We start from the raw sequence: 12,092 nt of genomic DNA, 5'->3' as shown, positions 1-12,092 counted from the left end.
GGAGACAGTTTCAATAGGATGTATGATTGCATTTAGAGATAGCTGTAATTTACTAAATGTAGTCTTATGTTATTTAGCTATACTATTGTAGCTTTTGTCTCCACCATTAATTAATGAACTACTATAAAATATTTGCAAATTTATGCAAATCCACAATTAAATGTAAGAAGGTTATTTTTGTCAAATCAGTCAGATATTATATCTATTTAAAACTGGAAAAGCATAATTTATAATACATAATTTATTATTAACAAAGACTATTAATAATTAAATGATAAAATGATATTATAGAAAGATCTGAAGAGTAATTTGTATTTTAAATAGTTTCTTTCTATATGTCCCCAATTAAATAGTCAGGCCATGAAATAAAATTATTTTAATTCTGTTCACTGTGTGTGTCTGCGAGAGAGATGACATTCCCATGTCTATTTTACCATATGGTACAATCTTAAATGGTCCATATTTATAAAGTTAACAGAACTGCTGAATCACACAGTACAACAGCAAAGCACAAGAATAAGTCAATTATACTGAACCGCGTTTTCGAAGCTTGTTACCTCTAGTGTACTGTGATATGTACAAGATTGTTTCTCTGTTCTGGTATAACAATCAAAGGTGAGTGTTCCTGTTAAGAAAGACCACATAATTACTTACTCAACCTGTTTTCCTGCTGGCCTCATCAGCTGTACCTATAACTAGAAATATTATGGGAAATCCAAAGGCAGATTTTGAAGAGCACACAGAGTTGCCCTACATGCCTCTATTGAAATGTCTGATAATCTCATGTGGCTAGCAGGCAAGTACAGTCAACCCAACTGCAGAAAATCAGTTGTCAGAGACAATGCACCTACTCTTGGGAGATATTCAGTTCAGTTAAGAATTAAGAGGAAATAAGTAGATATGGTAAATAAAATCAGATTTTAAGAATATTGTCCATGTAATCACTTCTATCACTTCACTGGTTTTACTCATCTCACTGTGACATGGTTCTAAACTAAGATAATCTTTAGTGAAATGAGCAGAGATACATTGATGTGAAACGGGGATGAGATAATAGAATCACTTGCCTGGTTTTATGATTTCTTAAAAGATAGGACAGAAAAAATACATGGGATAAATACACGGTATTTCTAAACAGTGACCTTGTAAACAGCTTCAGCACTTCTGTAAGAAATTATGCTTAATGATTTTATATATTTTTTATTTCATAGTTAGAGTTTTTAAAATCCCTAAGCCTTGTATACCTGCTAACTCAATCTAGAAAAACGAAACAGAGATGGGAAATTACAAAGAGGACTTATAAGGAGTTTGGTAAGTCATAAAGCATATGAATATGAATACAGGAAAAAAAAACCACTAATGAATATACAGATTTCTTGTTGGTAAGTTTTTTGATTCCTTAGATGGCAGAAAAGCAGAGGTGTAGGCAATCATCTTATTTTGGAAATGATTTAGTGCAAAAGAAGATCTACTGGTACTGGAGTGCTCATAACATAAGCAACTCTTTTTGTGACTTTCTTTTGCTGTAGGTTTGTAATGGTCCAAGGCACTTTAATAATTAGTCTACAGGGAGCCTTAATAGACTAGGGCAACTCTTAATTAACTTAATCCTCAATACATGAATTGACCATGAGACATCAAACCACATTTTAGCTTGAAGGATATGTGAACTCAGAGGAAATCTCATTTTTTAAACTACAGTGGTGTTGTACTCTTTCCTTCTAGCAGTGTGGTTGTAGCTAAACACATTGTGTCTTTTTGTCCTATGGTAATCAGAAACCTTTATTTTCAGTAGAATTAATAATAACTGAAGATGGAATTTTCAGCATAATTATTTCAAGATGCCAAAATTACCATAGGGGGACATTCATATCTCAGTTAAGTCATTAAGAAGTAATTCTACTTAGGTTTTCATGTATCTCTGTTATATGTTATTGATGCTTTAAGAAAGAATTGGACCTGTTTAAAATATATGAAAACATGCTGTTAACATTTTTAACTACAGTGGGTTTTAATTAGAAATGTTTTGGTACTGAGGGAAGGATTCTAGTATATTATTGTGCTGCAAGCATGTTTTATATTTATAAGGATTTAGTTTGTACTTTATTTTATATTTCTTCTTATCAAGATTTTTGATAAATTCTGATAGCAGAAAAAAGGATAAAATTCTTGAAGTTAACCAGCCAGCAGCCTTTCTGTTTTGATTTCTACATTACTATGCACATATTCAGTAATATTTTTGAAAAAGTGAGTATTGCTTTAGGAGTATTTTCTTGAGGTACATAAGGCTGTATAAAAATAGCATTGTATGGGGAGTCACTGTGGGCAGTCTTCTACTGATGAAAGAAAAAATGTCAGTACAATCACAAATACCCACGTGAAAGACACAGCAACACTATAAGTTACATATGTTTTTAAATGAACATTGGTAGCAACAGGATGTATTAAACACACCTTTTTTTTTTAATTCTCTACAGAGAGTTGTTTTGACTTGGGCATTATTAGCACTAGCTGTTGATTTCCAACCAAGCAAATGAGAGATCTGTATTTAAGTGAACTGATTTAAAAGAAAAGTCACTGAGCAAATGATTGTAATACAAACCTTGGTTTTAAGCTACTGTTTAGCTCCTGGGAGAAGAAAAAGAAAAAAAAAAAATATTTTACTTACCTCTCTTTTCTCCTGCTACAACTTTTTTTTGTCCCAGTTACTGAATGTTTTGAGGAGCACACCTTTCCTTAAGATGCATTCCATCAGTATCTTAGCCAACATCTCTGACACTACAAATATGTTCAAAAGTAGTCATATTCAGGTAAAACAAGCCTTCAGCTGGACAATTACATTTCTCACTGTCAGGGGGGAAAGCATACTAATTTAACAATTACACAGGACCTGAATCAATGACAGAACCAAGAACATAAATGTGTTTGTGATATATAAGGATGACAGGATATTTCCTGACAAGTGATTTTTTTTGACATTATGGAAAGAATTAATCATATTTGTGTGTATTGTATAGTGAACCATATTAAGTACTCAAAACCAGTATAATTAGGAAAAAAGTACACACATTTATTCTTGTTATGCAATCAAATTTAATTCATCTCTGTAAAACATTTCCCATTTATTTCAATACTGTTGCATGTATTCAAAAGCATTGCATTTTATAGCTAATTCAGTTTCTTATATTATTAATCCCTTTATAAAAAGGAAAATTAAATCTCTTAAAAAATCTTGACTAGTCAGTTTAATCTCCATAACTATAGATCTTTTATAGCAAATGAGTTTTAATTAGTTGCTGTCCTTGACCATGTATGAGAGGAAGGAACCGTCTTTCAATTCATCTGTTCTTAGACTATACTGTGTTAAAAAGTCCCATATGTTTAAGATGTTTGGACTACTATCCTTCCAACTTACTAGACAAATAGACATTGACTCATAAATTTCTAAGTAGTTTTCAAGTGCTTCTCTTTGTTTCTGTTTTAAAAGAAAACTTTTTTTTTTTTTACTTGATGGGCTGAAAAAAACAAAACTAAGTAATAATTAGAAAAAAAAAATCCAAATATATACACAGCTATAAACGGAATCAAAATCTCCAGACAAATATTCCAAAACTTAGACTACTTGAAACTTTTTAATTTTCTGACATATTTTCATTTGGAGTATAAAAAAGATGGGTGATGACTTGATATATGGTCAGCTCAATTCAGGAGTCCAGGAACAGATTTGATTAATCCCTGTTGTTACTTTTTTTTTTTTTCTTTTAATATATATTTAGCATTCTCAGTTTGCTCGTAGTCTTATAGGATAATGCAGATTGGAGGATACGTCAGGAGGTTATCCAATCAAGCCTTAGGCTCAAAAGAGGATCAGACCATGTTGCTCAGGTCTTTGTGCAGTCACTCTTGACAACCTCTCCGGGCAGCCTGTTCCACTGCCTGATTGTCCCCATGAGAAAGAAATTTCTCCTTTCTCACAACTATTTATCTCAGAGTTTACATTTGGTTTTATTGAGAGCACCAAGTAGAAGAGGGACAGTAAGGATACTATGTGTAATTTGTTCATATGACATTGAAATAAGAATGAAGCTTTTATGCTGAAATTTCAAGAAAGAGGTGTTTCAAGTGACCTGGAAAGAAAGATTAAATATTGTCTAAAATACTGTTCATCTAAATCCTCCTTCCACAGTTAGGTTCATTCTTTTAGTGGAGAAACCAAAGACCATGTTTGCTTTCTTGTATAATTACACTGACCTAACTAAGCAATGACACACCAGGGATTAAAATTTGGGTTGGTAGTTGTTCGGCATTTTTCTTCATAGAACTTGCAGCAAGTTATTTCAATTATATAAGCCATCTGTGAGCTAGAAAATGTCACATTATGTACTACAACTGCAACTTTCGTCAGGGTAGCAAGTGAGATACTGTATAATTAAGAATGCAGCACAATTGTCACCCTTCCCTTCAAACAAAAAGCAATAAACTTGGTCTGTGCAGTGCCAATGAGACACATGTAAATGTTTTGTTCACAGACACATCATTACCAGAAAGATGTGTCTGAAGTGAGACCTAAAAGAAGACAAACAATGCTACAGGATTTCTTCATATGTGAAAAAAATGAAATAGGCTTAATTACGTAATATATAAAAATAATTACTCAGAAACTGAGACTGACTTACCCTAGATTACTTCATTACTTACCTTACCTCCTCTGTCATGATCTTGACACACACTTAGCATCAAGAAACCTAGTTGAGCTACGCATTTTGATAACTAAAGTAGCGTAGACATCTAAACTACCTCTTGGACAACAAGAGTCCCTTAAAAAAACCCAGGACTCTCACCTACTGCCAGTTAGTATTGGAATGTGGTGCTTACTTTCAAGAGGTTTCAAGTTAGAAGTTCAATTGTGTGGCAGTGAAGGCTGACCTCATATGGGCTCTATTAGCAAGAGTGCGGCCAGCTCATGAAGGAAAGTGGTTATTCCTCTCCATTGTGCTGCTTGGCAGGCCACCCCTGGAGCACCATGTTTTGAATGACAGATATTTTGTATGGCAGAGTTTAAGCATTTCTCATGTACTTTTGTGCTAAGATTATGTGATTTTAGGATCATTTCAAATCCGCCGACTTAGCACTAGAATATGTAAGATGTCCTACATACGTGTTCCCAGTAAGATTTACAGATATTACAGAAGATAAAAATTCTTCTTGCTCTAGGAAGTTAAAGGTGTTATTATTCCATTTCTCTTGAACTTTTCTTGAGGCAGTGATATCCTCAGAAGTAGAGTTTTACATATGTAAATGTTTGAAAGGTCTAAACTATCAAAAGTATTAAGTATCATTTCTATGTGCTTGTTATTGCCTAACAAATGAGTCTCTGTATTTCTCCACACTCTCCCTTGAACTCTACTCATTATTTCTTAAATTTATGTTTAGTGTGTACTAAATATGAAAGTGAAACTTAATTCTGTGAAGAAAAAGTTGAAATCTGTGTTCATGAAGAAGATAATTTTCTGTATTTTATAGGCAGGTACAATTGTAGATATGATATAATGTTGTTCCTAAGATGAAATCAGAAAAGTGAATTTTCAATAACATTATCTCACCTGTTTGGTTGTTTACTTGGACAAACAACAACAAAACACTGGTTTCCTGGAACCCAGTGATTTGTAATTGTTTTTGTCTGATTGTGTATATCTCCTTTACTCTCTAATTTTAGCTAAATTTTCCCATGTTTTCCCATAATATGAAGCCTGACCTGAATTTCTGACATTGGAATAGAAGTCTTTCACAGTAAATCTTGCAGTTTGGGGCTTACTGAGCAAACGGTCTGCCTGAAAGAGTCAGAATACTAGTTTTAAGGATACTTTATAATAGTAGATTTGTGTTAGCCAATCATAAATGTGTCTATGGATCTCATGGTTCTCTGTAAAGTAAATTTTGATTAGTTGACTGCTCACAGTTAATGGTTTAGATGCTTGGAGGCATTAGCAATTAAACACTAGTTATTTTGCCCCATAATTCAAAGTATAGATATGAAAATAAGGAAAAAATCAGTTTATCCAGTTATTATTGGCAGTGATGCTTTTATTAATACATTTCAAACAGAACAAGAAAAAGCTACAACTAAGTCTTAGCAGTCTATAAATCCACATGCAAAATTTCTTTTTTCATTAGACTTAGGAAAACACCTGTTAGGAAATGGCAGTTTTCATTACTACTCCAAGAGTTGTTCAGGCATTAAAACATATGAGGTTTGGCAGTGCTGGTTCATTAGGTAAGAAACCTGTTTCCTGCATTAAAATAGAGGCACAGGAACAAAAGACTGCCGTAAATGAAGACAAGTGCAAATGAAAAAATGGAAGAAAATTCAGTTTCTCTGACTTAACATGCATGAATGTATTTCTGTGCTATCATCTGTTCATAGTACTGTCTATTATGAGGTGAAAAATCATGGAACAGATTGACTTAAAAATATATAGACCAAATAAAGAAGAAAAAGCTGTAAGACTAAAGCAAATATTTTCTGATTAAACAGGTCTTTTGCTGAAACTAAAATAGTTACATCGTTGTGACTTAAGCATATGCTTCAGCTAGAATCAATTATTAACTAAATTTTTATTTGTTTATTGACAAGAACATACTAATAATTAAGTTATTGTCAGAGTTTAACTGTATGAAATAAAAATAAATGTCCTGATTAATTTTTGCTATTATGAAAAGTAATCATTATGCTTTACCAATTTCTGTGCTTAGCAGTGCACATATTAGACCAAACACCACCAATAATCACCTACAATACTGTATTAATTCCTTTACTGTAATCTTTTCTTTGTTCTGTAATTAAAGGTTATTGTACTTGTATAATTGGTAGTGGAATTCTGTAATGATAGTGTTTTATTTTACCGTATGCTATTTGTCTTTACTCTGGAGGAACCATTATAGACAATATTTATATAACTAAAAGCATTACCTGGTGAATTTTGGACATTTCAGCAAAATTCACCAACAGATTTTTCAGTTAACAGTTCAACAATATTCATCCTGGTCTAATTGAGAGGCATATCTCTGCATTTTACTAATAGTGATAAGATTTACGTTGCTTTTATTTCTATTGTAACTACAGAACTACTGAAGTTGTATGAAAAAGAAAGTAGATTATCTTCTCTTCTCTTACTCAATCAATTAAGTGATTTAATTAAAATGTCTTCAGTCAAAATATCAGCCTGTTCAGAGATGAACAGCTTCACACCTGTTATACACAAAATTATTTATACCGGTGATGGTAATTCAACTGTATACAATGGAATTTGTTTTTCAGATTCAAAGAGACAAGAAATACTTTGACTTATGAGAAGCGTTAACTTAGATCACAAATCCATCAAGTTTGTTCACTTTTACTAATGCATGAAACCTATACAGATTGGATCAAGACCAAGGTTTTACTTTTGAGAACTAGATTGTGGAATAACGATCCTATTCCAAAAAATGTTAAAGCAATAAAAATAAACACTGTTAAACCTACTTTTTAGAGTATACCCTGATTTTAAATGGAAGTAAAATGCCTTTTAGGAATTCAAATGTCTGATTCATAATAGAAGATTCCCATATTCGTACAGTCCTAATGGTAATCTACTAATTCAAAGACCTCAGACCTCTGATCCACTCTGAGCCATTCACATAAAGATATCAGGAGAATTTTTTAGTGGGAAATAACATTTCTATAGCTCCACTATATCTTTCCTACACTTGACAGCCTTTCTTCAGATTATAGCATTCATCATTTCCATAAAATTGTGATGTCTATTATCAGGTAAGTGATTTGAATAGCTGAAGAATAGCAGACTGAGCTTAATACATATTCTTAAAGAAAAGAAAAAACTACTATTTCTGGGACAAAGTTTATGTTCTTTATACATTTGAGTGCATTGCAAAAAAAATATTTAAGTAGTTTCTATTTTTAAAAGCAGTACTGAAAAGAAGACTTTTATTTTCTTTTTTTGTGAAATGCATTTTTAATTTTTTAAGCACTTTCTGTTGCACAACTGTTAGTATTTCAAGATTTGGCTTTTTTTTCCCCTGAAATTTAATCAAAACCCCTGTGTATTTGTTAATGTATCTACTTGGAATGCATTTGGAATCCACAGAAACTCACTTATACATAATAATGTATTGGTTGGCACAGCTCAGGTGAATACTGCCATAAGCCCTGCTCCATCTGACAAAGCACCACCCTGGCAACAGAGATCGCTAAGCAGAATATTTATTCACTCTTGTGCCATTACAGTTTGCAAATAAAACATTGGAGTTGGTCTGCCTTAGTCCACCAGCAGATTTGCATCAGCTTCCTAAATTTCTTTAAGTAGCTTATATTAACATTCTAAGCTGTAAACATGTCAGGAGTGAACAAGTATCCCATTCAGGACATAAGTAACTCATTCAGGGTAGATTAATGATAGCCGTATGTTTGGAAAAACAAATTTTGCAGACAGTCAAGGTAAGGAGATTGGATTGCTTGCCATCACAGCCCTTGCAGGTATATTTGGCTGTGAATTAGCACCTCTGCCATTCTCCATCAATCTCTTTTCATATAAGACAAGATACCTTCAAATTCTATATTGTATATTCAAAGGGAACTCAGTAACCAGAACTCCCTTGATCTCAAAACCACAGAATATTAGACCTAACAATTAAATTTAAAGAACTTAAGTATATGTCATACAGTCTAATTCTGCACTTAGACCAAACCAAACAATACATCCCAAAGGAGTCAAGTAAAGTACAAGCAAACTCAAACCAGCCAACATCAAGATGTCAGTGAGGAGGAGAATACTCACAGATGAGACTGATCACACTGTTTTATCTCTGTGCTTCAAACATATTTGTTTGTCCATGAAACTTGCGATTTCATTCCTTCACACTTTCTCTCATTGTCCTTTTCTGGAAGTGACAGAATAAGAACTTTTTACCTCAAGAAGAACATTTGTTTGCTCTTTTGTTTGTGGGGGGAGCTGGAGGAGGGGAAGAGGAAGAAAGAGGAAAAGTTGATGAGAGTGCAAGTGCCTTCTTGTGAGTTTGTGTGCATACACAGTAGACAAACTCACAATATTTTCATTACCGGGGAATAAATTCAATAAAAATTCTTCAGAGAAAAAAAAAGCACACTAGGTCAAATTTGCTTGGTTAGTGACTTGATTTTCAGAGGTACTGAGCCTCAACTTGTGTTCTGAAGTCAGTGGGAGCTGCAGGTGATACACTTGATGTGAGTGATACATAAGTGCATAAACTAGAAAGTAAGTTTTTAGTGCATAAAGACATCGTCTGCACCTGAGGTTTCTATTGAAATTAACAAACAGGATTTTAGGGTTTGAGAGACTGCTGTAGGTAGTCAAATAAGAAACATATGGCCTAAATACTGCTAGCTTCACTCACGTTTTTAGCAAAGGATTGCCCTCCTAGTTGAAGAAAATATAAGGTTGTTATATTTATTTTAGGAATATTTATTTCTGTGCACTATTACTGCAGTTCCAGAGAGTTTAGGTATTCAGACATTCTGAACACCATCTGTTTAGCTACCTACAAATACTGAAGAATTTCACCTTTACCTGCTGCTACTTTATCATTCGTTACTTGACATTGTTGGCAGAGATCCTTCTAATATTATATGTCTCTAGCTTCTTACTGACTCCCCTTCTATTTCTAGTCTAGCATATTTTAAACAAGTCTCTGAAAATTTGTATTAGTAGGCAAGATGTATATTTCTACTGTGCTGCTAAAGAATAACACCTGAAATGTGCCTCATTTTGTAAAGTACATAACTTCTGAACAGGGTGTTAATTTAGGCAACTAAAAATGGATATGTCAATAGTCCTTAATGCTTCAAGAAATCATAAAGGATAATGTTAATGAGTTAATTATCCTGTTTCTGTTCAATTTTTCCCATCAAAATAGCAAAATGGTGCCCATGCCACGCAAGGTCATTTTATTCTATACTTTAAGTCAAGGATGTCAAGACAGGAAGTGGTAGTGGGATGCCAGGGGAAAAGATATGACTAAAGGCCTTCTTCTTACTCCATAACCTCTCATCTTCAGGTGACATCATAAATCATTGTCACTGTCAGAAGGCTAAAGGGAACGGCGGCATTATTTCCCCAGATACTGCAAAATACCACCTGGTATTTTGCATAAACTACATGGTAAATCATAGTAACACTGCAGTGTTATTTTACAATAACATTGTAAATAACCTGTGTCTTGACCATAAATTTGCATCACCAGGAACAGACTCATCAACAACAGCAACTCTGAGACTAAAAAAAAAAAAATCTTCTTTACCTATAAAAATGTTCTTGGTATTTTGTCTTTGCCTAGTCTCTAGCAATCATATGCTCACCTGCTCTGTGAACATGAGCTCTGAATAAATACTTGAGAAGGGTAGTTTAAATACTTGACAACATTTGCACTCAAGACTCACTATATTTTCTGATTCAAAAATGAATGCATGCAGGGTCATCTTCCCATACTGTTCTTTTATTATAATGTAGCTGACTTCCAACAATATAAAAGCAACCAACTACTGAGTTTTGATACAAAAGCAAAATACATATATTTCCCAGGTCTGGGCTACAATTTATTCCCGGACTTCCTCAGAGAATTTGAGGAATAACAAGAAGAGGCAGAAAACAAATGGATGGTCCTGGACAGAACGCTTTTCTACACATTGTGTTATGACCTACTAGGCCACCAGCAGTTGTATTGAGTAACTTTATATTCCTGTCCAGATTGCCAGTACTGGAAAAATCATTAACTTTACACCAGATATAGTAACCAGGGTATATGACTTTTTCATGTTTGGTACTTTGCTGTGTTCATTAAAATCAGTATATAAAATAACTACCTCTTTTTCAGCAGAAGGAGTTTTAACAGCCCTGTTCAAAATTTAATGTGTTTTTCAATGTGCTCCTCAGAAAGCTGTTAAAGGAGTTATTAGAGCAATATCTGCCACTTTCTTATTGTCATTCTATTCAGTATCCCCTAAATACTATAAAAAGTATCTACTAAAAATTCAAGACTGTCCTAAAATTAACATATCACCTTCTGCTTTACCAATTCTGCCATTGTGTATTTTATTCACATTTAGCTTTTGCTTCACCACTAGCCATTCCAGAAAAAGTTACCAAAAAAAAAAAAAAAAAGTTTTCAATGCTTTCAATTATTTCATGTTTCAATTTGCACAATTTGCACATAAGGAGATTTTTTTCTTGTGCTGACTTTAAAGATTCATGCATGTTTTTACTGAGTGGTTAGATATTTTTTTTTTTTCCCCAGATTTAGCAAAGTCCTGCCAGAAGACATTTAATGCTGTCATTGATATCCTCTCTACTGTCAGGGATATTAAACTGAGAAGAAAGACCTGGCACACTGGCTTTCTCTTGAAGCTTTGATGGTATGTTGGCTGCAGTTTAGCAGTGTGAAAATAGTGTTGCACTGCAAACTAAACCAGGGAATTTTCTTCTTGTCAATTTAGAAAAGTTGTGAGGGAAAAAGTCAGCTTCAGACCACATAGGCTTTACAGATTAAAAATATTGCAATTTTTGTTTCATTTAGTAAGTAAAAATCTACTGCTGTTCTTTTGACAAAATTAACTGTAGTGTTACAGAGCATTGGACATTAAGAGGCTATTTTATTTTTCAGAATCCCAAGGGTTTTCACCCAATTTCATTCCTTTACCCCGTAGCATTAACCTATTAAAATATGTGAAACATTTAATTTTAACATATTCAGTAGATAGCAATAAAACTGAAAGAAGTTTTACAAGGCGAGTATGTATGTGTGAAAGATCTAAGTACCAGCTATTGGAAATACCCAGCTCTGTTCCTATTTCCAATGTCTGTACACGTGTGTATGTATGCGTGCACGTGTAATTCATTACAGAACTTCAAGCTGAACTAGCAGGGGTATTGGAGGAGACCCACATATGGAAAAATTGTGTGTGTGAGCCAGTCTCTGAGTAGAGAACCCAGAGTCTGAAAATAGTGTTACATGTATGTAGAGGTCATGCTGATATGCAAAGAAGCTGTGAATAAGAATGTACT

General features: G+C 33.5%; 1 protein-coding gene across 1 annotated transcript in view; it reads right to left on the bottom strand.

Annotated features, from left to right (window-relative positions):
- Positions 1-12,092, bottom strand: part of LOC139827905 (uncharacterized) — a 47,966-nt gene that overhangs the window by 23,313 nt on the left and 12,561 nt on the right. Inside the window, exons 2-3 of the mRNA XM_071808348.1 lie at positions 8,835-8,937; positions 558-625 (exon numbers count right to left, since the gene is read on the bottom strand). The gene's annotated coding sequence lies outside the window, so the exon portion shown is untranslated. The remainder of the gene's footprint in view (positions 1-557; positions 626-8,834; positions 8,938-12,092) is intronic.

Source organism: Patagioenas fasciata, chromosome 4 (assembly GCF_037038585.1).
Source record: "Patagioenas fasciata isolate bPatFas1 chromosome 4, bPatFas1.hap1, whole genome shotgun sequence".
Classification (NCBI taxonomy): Eukaryota; Metazoa; Chordata; class Aves; order Columbiformes; family Columbidae; genus Patagioenas; species Patagioenas fasciata.
The sequence above is the reverse complement of the archived record's forward strand: the minus strand, read 5'-3'. Positions and strand labels throughout refer to the sequence as shown.